Source organism: Podarcis erhardii, assembly GCF_964252035.2.
Source record: "Podarcis erhardii genome assembly, chromosome: 2".
Classification (NCBI taxonomy): domain Eukaryota; kingdom Metazoa; phylum Chordata; class Lepidosauria; order Squamata; family Lacertidae; genus Podarcis; species Podarcis erhardii.
This window is the reverse complement of record NC_138498.1, coordinates 87,928,557-87,939,915: the sequence shown is the minus strand read 5'-3', so window position 1 is coordinate 87,939,915 and position 11,359 is coordinate 87,928,557. Positions and strand designations below refer to the sequence as shown.

Below are 11,359 nucleotides of genomic sequence, written 5' to 3'. Positions count from 1 at the left end.
AGTGCAGCTTTTGGAGGCCCCTGTGAGGGCCACCAGTGTCACTGGCAAAACTAATTTTGCCATCTGTGACACATCCTACATATGTGTAAACATACTGTGCTACCTCACTCCTGCTGGAGCAGAAGATTCCTCTGACCATATGCATGATTTGCTTGCAGCCTGAACAACACACACACACTCCACTTTGCATCAATTAGAAAATGTCATATTTGTTCAAAGAGTGCAGCATTGGCACTCAGTGGGTTAACAAGGCTAGGGAGGCAGCTGGTGCTTTCATACTGCAGCACTGAATCAAGCAACACAATTTCCAGGAAGATGAATATCCGTTACCAAGTAGCGCAGCAGAGCCCAAAGCCTGTTCAAAAGGTTTTTATTATTTTGTATTATTTTTGATGATGTGGTTTTATTACTTTCAATGAACTGGAGTCTCAAAGGTGCCGGCGAATAAGGGATGCTGTAAAGCCGCACCTTGTAGGTTTGTTTCAAGATGCATCTGCCATCGCTGAAAGAGATAAAAGGGGAAACTGCTTAGCAATGACCCCAGAGCCCAAACCCAGCTCAAGTGTTCCATGGGGCCTTGGCTGAAACAAAAGGAAGATCTGAACAGCTTGCACTGGGACAGGATGGCAAGGATGAAAATTACACAATTCATACTCTCCACTGGGAATAGAAATCCATTTCCCAGATAGAGCATGTGACATGTATTATGCACTTTTAAAAATGCCTTGCAAATATGCACAGACCTACAGACCCATGTGGTCTGAAAGAGGGGGCTGTGGGAACATATTTCTATCCATGGGTACCCAGAGACTTTTATCATCAGCCACAAGAGAAACAAAAGTAGTCAGAACTCGGTTGGTTTTACACATTATCCTGCAGGCTACGGCTCTCAGAGCTGTTCATGCTAAAATTAAGCAATAAAACCAATGCAAAAATCTAAATAGGGACAGGGGACTGGTGGCCCTGCAGATGAAGTTGGACTACAGCTCCCGCCAGTAATCAGGAACGATGGGAGTTATAGTCCAGCAATACAGTGGTACCTCTGGTTATGAATGCTTATGGTTATGCATGCTTTAAGTTACAAGCTCCACTAACCCAGAAGTAGTTGGTCCCAGTTGTGAACTTTGCCCCGGGATGTGAGTAAAAGTCTCACACCAGAGGCGTGCTTTCGCTAAATGGCACCTCAAGATAAGAACAGTTTCAACTTAAGAACGGACCTCCGGAACGAATTAAGTTTGTAACCAGAGGTACCACTGTATCTGGAGGGCCACATCCTAGCAAGAAAACAAGCAAACAAAAAGCAAAACAAAAAACCAGCAGGAGCTATTCACAATTGAAGACATCCAGATTATCTTCTAAATGAAATTGGGCTTCTGATGTAGAAACTGAGGCCAGAGCAGGGGTGCCAAATTGAATAATTTATTGGGGAGAGAGCAGATAAGCCCTGCCCTGCAATGCCCATCAACTTGCGGGGGACTGGCCCCCTCAAATATTTCATTGGGGGAGTGAAGGGACCTCATCCCGTAGGAGTTAGCTCCTATGGGCCAGAGATAACTTGGTTTTCTTGTACACATGGTACACACACATTTTTTCATACACTCACAGCCTTGCTTGCTGAAGTAATGCAATCTTAGGAGCAGAGGACAACATACATTTTTCTTTAATGTGGAGATAAGCCCTTCATCATCAAAGTGGTTGAGGAAAATAAAAGGAATTATGAGTGGTTGCCTGGAAACTGTGCAAGCATTTCCCCATTCTGTAATAACCTGGAAGAAATAAACAGGAAATGGATTAGCTAGCAGCTACCTGTGCGATGCTTCAAATCCTCATCTTGCCCCCTGCCAACTCTCAATTATTAAGCTTCCTGGAAGCACCAAGGCAGGTGTAAAGCTCCCGTGACAACGACTGCTGCTATTCTTGTCTGAAGAGACTGAAGATAACCTGGGATAGGGGTTTCTTTGTGAGCCAGCTGGCAATTCTTCTTGGAAGAGTTGAATCCGGGGCCTGCCAGTTGCTAACCACTGTGTAAATAATAGCATGCATTCTGATATGGTTAGAGTTCATAATTCATAGCAAACAAGCCATGATCTGAGATAGTAAAGAAAGATGTGTGGTTTACATCCCTGAGATTACTTGCCTGGGTAAGCAAGAATTGTTGATTCAGGATAATATGACTGAATCAATAATCTTCATTAACTCTGATCACGCCAACCTGCAGATCTAAGGCTGAAGGGTTGCTTTTGTTACAGCAAGGTTAGAGTTCCCCTAAACATACCTGTTAAGTTCCCATTTTATCTACTATTGTTTTCTGGGTTTTGGAATAGATGAAAACAGGAGAAACAGCAAAGAATAATCTCAAGACACATGCTTTAGAGCTGTCAGTCCAAGTTACCTTTGTGAGATCGAAGTTGATAAGGTTCCCTCTCAGATAGGAAGCTTGAGATGAAATTCCCAAAGTCAGGCAGCAAATTAGTTGCAGAGCTCAAAGCACACTCCACGTCTTCTGAACCTCTGTGATGTATTTCAACCACCAAAATAGTCATTTTCTTCCATTTCAAAACAGGGCTCACAATGCTAAACCTGCTGGGGCAAGTTGACTCAAATTCATATCTCTGGAATTAAATTAAGACTCAGTATCGTTCCAAGCCCTGGAGCTTGATGTGAATGCACCAACCACAAGATGCAACTTGTATCAGAGGGTGCTTCCAGACAATCACTCTTTAGGGATGGGATTCAGCCACATGCCAGGAAATTCTGGCTGCACAATTAAAGCTGAGGTGGAGCTCTTGTGAAACCAACTCACTTCCCCAAACTTGCTTCACCTTCTCCGGTAGTAAGCACAATCTTCACTACCCAAATATGTGACTGTAACATCTTGTAGTTTCCTGGTATGCAGCTTAGAACTCCCAGCATAGTGTAGTGGTTAAGAGTGATGGGCTCGTAATCTGGTGAACCGGGTTCGCATCTCCGCTCCTCCACATGTAGCTGCTGGGTGACCTTGGGCTAGTCACACTTCTCTGAAGTCTCTCAGCCTCACTCACCTCACAGAGTGTTTGTTGTGGGAGAGGAAGGGAAAGGAGATTGTTAGCCGCTTTGAGACTCCTTAAGGGGAGTGAAAGGAGGGATATCAACTCCAAATTCCTAAGAGCCTCGGACATTAGAACACCAGATTGATGGACTGGATGTAATGGCTAGAAAGGACTGACATAACCCGAAACCAGGAAGAAGCGACGTTGGATAAAATTAGAAGAGAATTATATATATATATATATATATATATATATATATACTTCTTTTATTTTTGGAATTAGTGTGATACTAATGAAATATCAGGGAATATTCTGGAAAGGAATTAATTGGCTTTAGTAGAAAGGTTTGAAGGAGTTATGTATAAATATGGTTTAAACTTTGAAATTTTATGGTTTTTAAGGTAAGATAAGGTTAAAGAAATTAACGGTAAATTGAATAACAGAATATAGTAAAAGTTGGAAAGGATATGTTGAGTTAACAAAAAAAAAGAGACAGATTGTTAAGATAAATTATTTAAATAAAAATTGAGAAGTATGGGAAGAATTTGCTGAAAGGATGTAATTTGGATTTGTATTTTTCTTTGTTATTTATGTTTTCTATTCTTTTTTCTGTTTTGCTGTTGTATTTTCTTGGTTTTCTTTCCTTTTTCATCTTTTTTTATATACCTATGTATTTTTGAAATTTTGAATAAATATAATTTTTAAAAAACAAACAAACTCTTCTTCTTCTTCTTCTTCTTCTTCTTCTTCTTCTTCGTCTTCGTCTTCGTCTTCGTCTTCGTCTTCCCCTGAATATCCCTTAACTAGCATGGGGATGCCCCTCCAGGTTCCATGGACTACTTTTGCTGAGCCGGATCCAGATTTTAGGTTTTAAAGTACTTCTGTTGCTGCTGTAATAACATTAGCTCTGGGACTGCTGCTGAGTTTTTTCAAGTTGGAATTCAAATCATGCGTGTGTTTTCTAAGACAATCTCTAGTGTGAACCTTGGAGATGCATACACATTCTGGCTGTGCATATTTCCTCCTTCCTGCCTGGTGAACAAATTACTCACTGCAACTTGATAAATGAAGGAATTGTGTAAACCCTCTTTATAGTTTACAGTTTTTCCGACTGCTTCGGTGCCATATGCTATAAATTCATGAAGCCAGTGTAGCGTGTAACAGGTTTTGTTTGTTTGTTTGTAAATGTTATTTATATAGTAATCCCTGCATCTGTATGCGCCTGGGTATGATATATGTATGCCCATGTATATATGGCTGCGTTTCAAAGGCATTCTCAGCAGATTCTTTCAGTGCCGTGCATCAAAGCCTAACAGGGTTGGATGGGAAGCATTTTTGCTCGACATCAGAGCCACTTAACACTGTAAGAGAACTAAAGAATTTTAATCACCAGTGACCAGAATGGTAAAGAATTAAGTACTGCAACTTCTGGATCCCCATTCATAACAAATAGTCAAATATATCTGTAAGAGAGAAAGAGAGAGAGAGAGAGAGAGAGAGAGAGAGAGAGTGTTTATATGCCAGGATTGAATAATCTAAATTGGGAAAAGCTATAGTTAATTTCAGCAAGATGAGATGAACTTAGATGCATCAAAAGGATACTGGGAAGGCACCTTTTATAAAATGAGGCTACGAAGAGGAGCTGAAACAGTCTACACCTGGATTCATAGGAAGCTGGTGTGCTCAAGAGAACAGAACTGGATTTGGACTTTGCAGTTCTGGTTTCTTACCACTGGCTCTCATGGTAATGTCGCACAGATTTGGTTTACCATCTGCAAAATGGAGGGGGGGGGGAAATCAAAATTATGTTCTGGTATATGTAATATATCAAAATAGTGATTAGGCAGGCAATCCATTCGGGTTATACTGTTTGTTTTTGTACAAATTGTGGGATGTCCAAAGCATCTCAACCCAAATTTGCTTACAGCATTGGTATCTCACCTTGCTTCTTCTCCAGGTAGGGAGTTCCACAGAACAGGGGCTGCCATGCTTAAGGTTCTGCCCCTAGTGATGGCCAAACTTCAGGGGTGTGGGGAACCACTGGAAGCACTCCATCAGAGAATCTCAGTGATCAAGGTGGAGTATAAGGAATAAGGTAGCCCTCTTGGGCTCAGGTTGTTTAGGGCTTTGCAAATTAATGCAGTCTGGCTGCTGCATTCTGGACCAGTTGAAGCTTCAGGACCAGATACTAGGACAGCCCCACATAAAGTGCATGACAGTAATCAGACCAATACATGGTCCAATGTGGTCAGGCTGCCGTGGTCTATGAATGACTGTAGCTGGTATCCTGGCCAGAGCTGGTAAAAAGCATTCCTGGTCACACGGATGATCCTGTTGCTGCCTCCCCCTCTCCTTCCAACAGCAGTGACTCAGCCTTCTGGCACTGGGGCCACCAGAAGGCATTTGGGGGAAGTCTCTGCTTTCCCCCAGAAGCCCAGAGTCAGCCTTCTTAGTACTGCTGTAAGTTCAACACTCACACAAATTTTTTTATTGCTTTATTGAACTTTAAAAAGAAAAAAAAACTAACATACAATCAAAGTTATCCATAACAAATAAACATTAAAAAATTGTCAATATCCATTACACTTTATCACAGTCTTCTTCTAGTTCCGTTGACTTCCTGCCAATTCCATCTAGCTTTGAATGTTTATTTATCTAGCACACTATTTGTATCTATTTTAAATAATTGCCTAGCTAAGATATTGTACTTTCTTAGTCCTGTTCAATGTATAACAGAAGTTATTCAAAAGCTGCCACAGATTTTATGTTGTTGTCATATTTTATATAATTTTAAAATAAACCCCATTTATTAAAAAATGCTTGATCTGCATGGTCTCTTATTCTTCCTGATATTTTGGCCAGTTCTGCATACTCCATTAGTTTTTGTTGCCACTCCAATTTTGTTGGTACCTTTTCTCCTTTCCAATTTGACGCTATTAAAATTCTTGCAGCCATTGTCGCATATAAACCAACACACAAAAAATGACGATTGGGAAAACTGGAGAAAGACGATGCAAAAGCCACAGTCTGCTTTGTGAAGCCTCTTATGGCACCCTACTGCTCAATTCAACAAACCATTTTACATTTATTTACTGTCTCCCTAGTTCATAAATGCCAGCTTTCCTTTATCAACTGTGCTTCATTGCTGATCTCTCTAGCAACAGATAACTGTGGTGAAGCCAGGCACATATTATGGAGACAAGAATGGTTCAGATGTTGTTGGTCATGAGATCAGATCACGTAAAGCAGGAAGCATGTGTAAGATAATTACAAATTGACTGATTTTCAACACACATACACTGTTTCCAGATGCAGTTGCTATCCTGTGCTGCTCTGAAAATGGAAAAAAAAGAATTTGCTGCATCCTCTTATTTTGAACAAAAGGGAAATATGCAAAAATAAGTACAGAAACTATACAACTAAATATAAAAAATACAAAATATGCATACGCTCATATATAGAAAAGTATATAAATGCTCCCAAACTGCAAACGTTAGGCATGGTCCTGTGGTGGTTTTCCAGACACAGAGCAATACTAGGTTAAAACAGATATTATGGACATGACCCATCCTTAATATAATATGCTGGCACTGAGAGATCTCCACGGTGCTGGGATGAGGAACTTGTAGCTCTCCAGATGTCATTGGACACCAGTGCCCATCTTCCCTGACCAATGGGTGGGGTTGATGGGAGTTGGAGTCTGACAACATCTGGAGTGGCACAGATTTTGTGTCTGTCCAACAGACATAGGAGCCAACTCCTTGGCCCCCACAATAAAATATTTGGGGGGGCTGCCCCCCAAGTTGATGGGCATTGCCATTCAAATGGTGTATGTGCACCCCATCTTCTGGTCGATTATGCAGGGCAGGGCTTACCTGCCCCCCATCAATATTTTATTCAAGTTGGCACCCCTGTCCCCAAACAAATGAAAGCAACAACAATAAATAATCACTATGCTCAGTGTTATATCTGGGAAGTAAAAGCAATTTTTTTAAAAAAAAAAATCACTTGCTATTTAGTTTAGATTTCAACTGACCTCATAACGTGTTTCAGCTTTGGGATATTGTTATCACTGCTCTTGGGTTGTTTGAGTGTTGGGATGGGGAGGGTGTTACATGACTTTAATGTGATTTTTCATACTGATGTTGTGTGATTTTTGTCTTTAAACATTTGGCTGTTCATTGCCTCCAGCATTTTTATGGGAAAGGCATCTAGTTAATAGACTTGGCGGGGAATAAATAAATCAGTTTGTTTCTCTGGCTCCTCTTCTTCTGTAGGAATATTTAACACTATTTCTTTTTTCTCTGTATAGGAAACTACACTTGTAGCATCATTGCAAGACACTTATTACAGCCGATAATTTATATGGCAATTTAAAAATTATGACTTTTACCCATGCGTCTTCAGAATAACCATGGTGCAAGATCAAGCATTGCAATTTCTGTTTTACATGCTGGAAAATGATGCAATGTTATGTTTCATGCACAATTATTCTTTGAGACTACAGTTGAGAAAGACGACAACCCCTTTGATCTAAGCCAGTTTGTTTGCTTCCTGGACCATCCTGCTTCTCAGTGAGTACAAATGCTCCACAGGCAACTGAAGTAAAAACATAACAGCGTTTATGTTCTGCACATATTACATGAATCAAAGGCTTAATCTATGTCTTATGCAGAGTTCTGTGATCCTTTCCTCTACATTTTGTTTCCTTTTACTGCATCATGCAGAGCCATGGGCAGTGTGTATGGGATGGATGTTGGGAGGAAAGCAACCATGCTTGCAATACATTACCTGAACCAGTTGGGGGCGATAGAAAGGCAACCCATTCTCCCCTCACTGATTCCTCTTTAATTAACCACTTGCTGGTGGAGCACGCAGTGGATGTAGCCTACCTTGATTTCAGCAAGGCATTTGACAAGGTGCCCCATGGTATTCTTGTAAAGAAGCTGGTAAAATGCGGTCTTGACTATGCTACCACTCAGTGGATTTGTAACTGGCTGACTGACCGAACCCAAAGGGTGCTCATCAATGGTTCCTCTTCATCCTGGAGAAGAGTGACTAGTGGGGTGCCACAGGGTTCTGTCTTGGGCCGGTCTTATTCAACATCTTTATCAACGACTTGGATGATGGACTCAAGGGCATCCTGATCAAATTTGCAGATGACACCAAACTGGGAGAGGTGGCTAACACCCCAGAGGACAGGATCACACTTCAAAACGACCTTGACAGATTAGAGAACTGGGCCAAAACAAACAAGATGAATTTTAATAGGGAGAAATGTAAAGTATTGCACTTGGGCAAAAAAAATGAGAGGCACAAATACAAGATGGGTGACACCTGGCTTGAGAGCAGTACATGTGAAAAGGATCTAGGAGTCTTGGTTGACCACAAACTTGACATGAGCCAACAGTGTGACGCGGCAGCTAAAAAAGCCAATGCAATTCTGGGCTGCATCAATAGGAGTATAGCATCTAGATCAAGGGAAGTAATAGTGCCACTGTATTCTGCTCTGGTCAGACCTCACCTGGAGTACTGTGTCCAGTTCTGGGCACCACAGTTCAAGAAGGACACTGACAAACTGGAACGTGTCCAGAGGAGGGCAACCAAAATGGTCAAAGGCCTGGAAACGATGCCTTATGAAGAACGGCTAAGGGAGCTGGGCATGTTTAGCCTGGAGAAGAGGAGGTTAAGGGGTGATATGATAGCCATGTTCAAATATATAAAAGGATGTCACATAGAGGAGGGAGAAAGGTTGTTTTCTGCTGCTCCAGAGAAGCGGACACGGAGCAATGGTTCCAAACTACAAGAAAAAAGATTCCACCTAAACATTAGGAAGAACTTCCTGACAGTAAGAGCTGTTCGACAGTGGAATTTGCTGCCAAGGAGTGTGGTGGAGTCTCCTTCTTTGGAGGTCTTTAAGCAGAGGCTTGACAACCATATGTCAGGAGTGCTCTGATGGTGTTTCCTGCTTGGCAGGCGGTTGGACTCGATGGCCCTTGTGGTCTCTTCCAACTCTATGATTCTATGATTCAGATCACTTCCGTTTAGACTTTACTTCCTGCTTCTTCCCCAAGTTAGTTGGTCAAGCCAGTGTGAGTATGACACAGCATGTGCTGGTGCTAACTTCTTGGCTCCATCCTGGCCACATGTCAGCCTGCACAGTACTTATAATGACTTTGTTTGCCATGTGTAATAAATATGGTCTGAACCTCAGCATCAAAAAAACTAAGATCATGGCCACTGGTCCCATCACCTCCTGGCAAATAGAAGGGGAAGAAATGGAGGCAGTGAGAGATTTTACTTTCTTGGGTTCCATGATCACTGCAGATGGTGAGAGCAGTTAAAATTTAAAAAATTAAAAGACGCCTGCTTCTTGGGAGAAAAGCAATGACAAAAGCAGCGACATCACCTTGCCAACAAAGGTCTGTATAGTCAAATATGGTTTTCCCATATGGTTTTCCCAGTAGTGATGTATGGAAGTGAGAGCTGGACCATAAAGAAGGCTGATCGCCAAAGAATTGATGCTTTTGAATTATGGTGCTGGAGGAGACTCTTGAGAGTCCCATGGACTGCAAGAAGATCAAACCTATCCATTCTGAAGGAAATCAGCCCTGAGTGCTCACTAGAAGGACAGATCCTGAAGCTGAGGCTCCAATACTTTGGCCACATCATGAGAAGAGAAGACTCCCTGGAAAAGACCCTGATGTTGGGAAAGATTGAGGGCACAAGGAGAAGGGGACGACAGAGGACGAGATGGTTGGACAGTGTTCTCAAAGCTACCAACATGAGTTTGACCAAACTGGGGGAGGCAGTGGAAGACAGGCGTGCCTGGCGTGCTCTGGTCTGTGGGGTCACGAAGAGTCAGACACAACTAAACGACTAAACAACAACAATAAACCTTAAGTTTTAACTTCCCCTTCACCCAGCAGTCTTACCAGACTGTGCACAAAACTGCAATATATTAACCAGCCACCTCCAATGGAGAGCAGTTTCTGGGGCAGAAGCAGTGAGGAAAGTAGGACAGAGCAAGTTGAAATGGTCAGTGGGTCAAATCGCAAGGTCATTCACAAAAGTAATACAACCACCAAGCAGGAACATAGGTCAGGGTTGGGTCCAGGGTCAAACCAGTAGGTTAGAGGCAAAGTCCAGTCTTATACACAAATTTGTACATGGTTAAAGAGTGACCTGGGGACAGGCTCAGAGAGGGAGAGCCAATCTGAATGCTAGGAACAACAGAAGTGGTGACCTGACAAGGTTTTCAGGTGTCTTTGGGCTCCTTATACGATTCCCTACAATGAGTCAATGTGTCTAGGATTTCAAGGTGGGACTTGGTTGGGAAAAAGAAAAGACCCAACTGCATCAGAGGCCCAAAGTGCTTGTCATTCCAGAGAACTCAGCCACATCCCTATCCAGGTGTGTTAACTATAAACAGATCATAAAGAGGGCTTCTCACTTTCCCCAAGATGCTTTTTCATCTATGTGACTAAGTTATCTCAGTTTCTCTCTATTTCCTCCCAGCAGATGAACAATCAGTTTGGAGGTGGCAAGAAGCATGTTCTTCACATAAATCAGTCAGTACACCAAAGATCATATTCAGAGACCCATACTGGGGACCCTTGTTGTCAAAAGTTAGGTGGTTGATGACTTGTTAGCAGTGGCATTTTGTTTTTGAAATGGCTTCTCCATAGAGATTTGCCTCATGCCTACTCCTATGTCTTTTTGGCTTTGAGTGAAATCCCTTTTCTTTTTCAGGCTTTCCAAATTTGTGCTTTATTTCACTGCCATGATTTCCTGCTATTCTCTACCCGGATGTGTTTGACATGGCTGTTTTCAATCCTGCCTTTTTATTGTATTGTTTAAAATTGTTTTAGTGACTTTCTGCACTTGGATGTAGCAATATTGAAGGGCATATTTTATATATCTATAAAAAATATAAATAATTAAAAAATGACGTGAGAAACAGCTGGAAGAAACAATGGAAGGAGGGTGTTCTTCCACTGATGCTGCATGCCTAGGAAAAAAAGCAGAGAAAAAGTAATGGAAGTCCAGAAACCACGTAATTTGAGCATAATAGACAGTGATCCGAGATGCTCAGTTCAATTTCTTATGCTCTAGCATAGCCCTCACCAATCCAGCCTTCCCGATATTTTGGACCATGACTGCCATCAGCCACCGCCAGGTCAGCCATAGTCCAACAACATCTGGAGGGGACTAGATTGCAGAAGGCACTCCTAGACAAAAGGGTTCCTGTGTTTCTTTACAGGGAAGTAGATTGCGCATGAATCTGGCAGTAAGAGAAAGGGTTAAACAGCTCTCTGCCCAATGCTTTT

The 11,359-nt window shown here is 41.9% G+C and overlaps 1 long non-coding RNA gene across 1 annotated transcript; it reads right to left on the bottom strand.

Moving 5' to 3' along the window:
• Positions 1-354: 354 nt before the first annotated feature.
• On the bottom strand, positions 355-3,132 carry LOC309334768. The gene is made up of 2 exons (XR_014153261.1): positions 2,393-3,132; positions 355-1,766 (listed from the first exon to the last, which is right to left on the bottom strand). It is a non-coding gene; the product is annotated as an uncharacterized lncRNA (long non-coding RNA).
• Between the last annotated feature and the right edge of the window lie 8,227 nt (positions 3,133-11,359).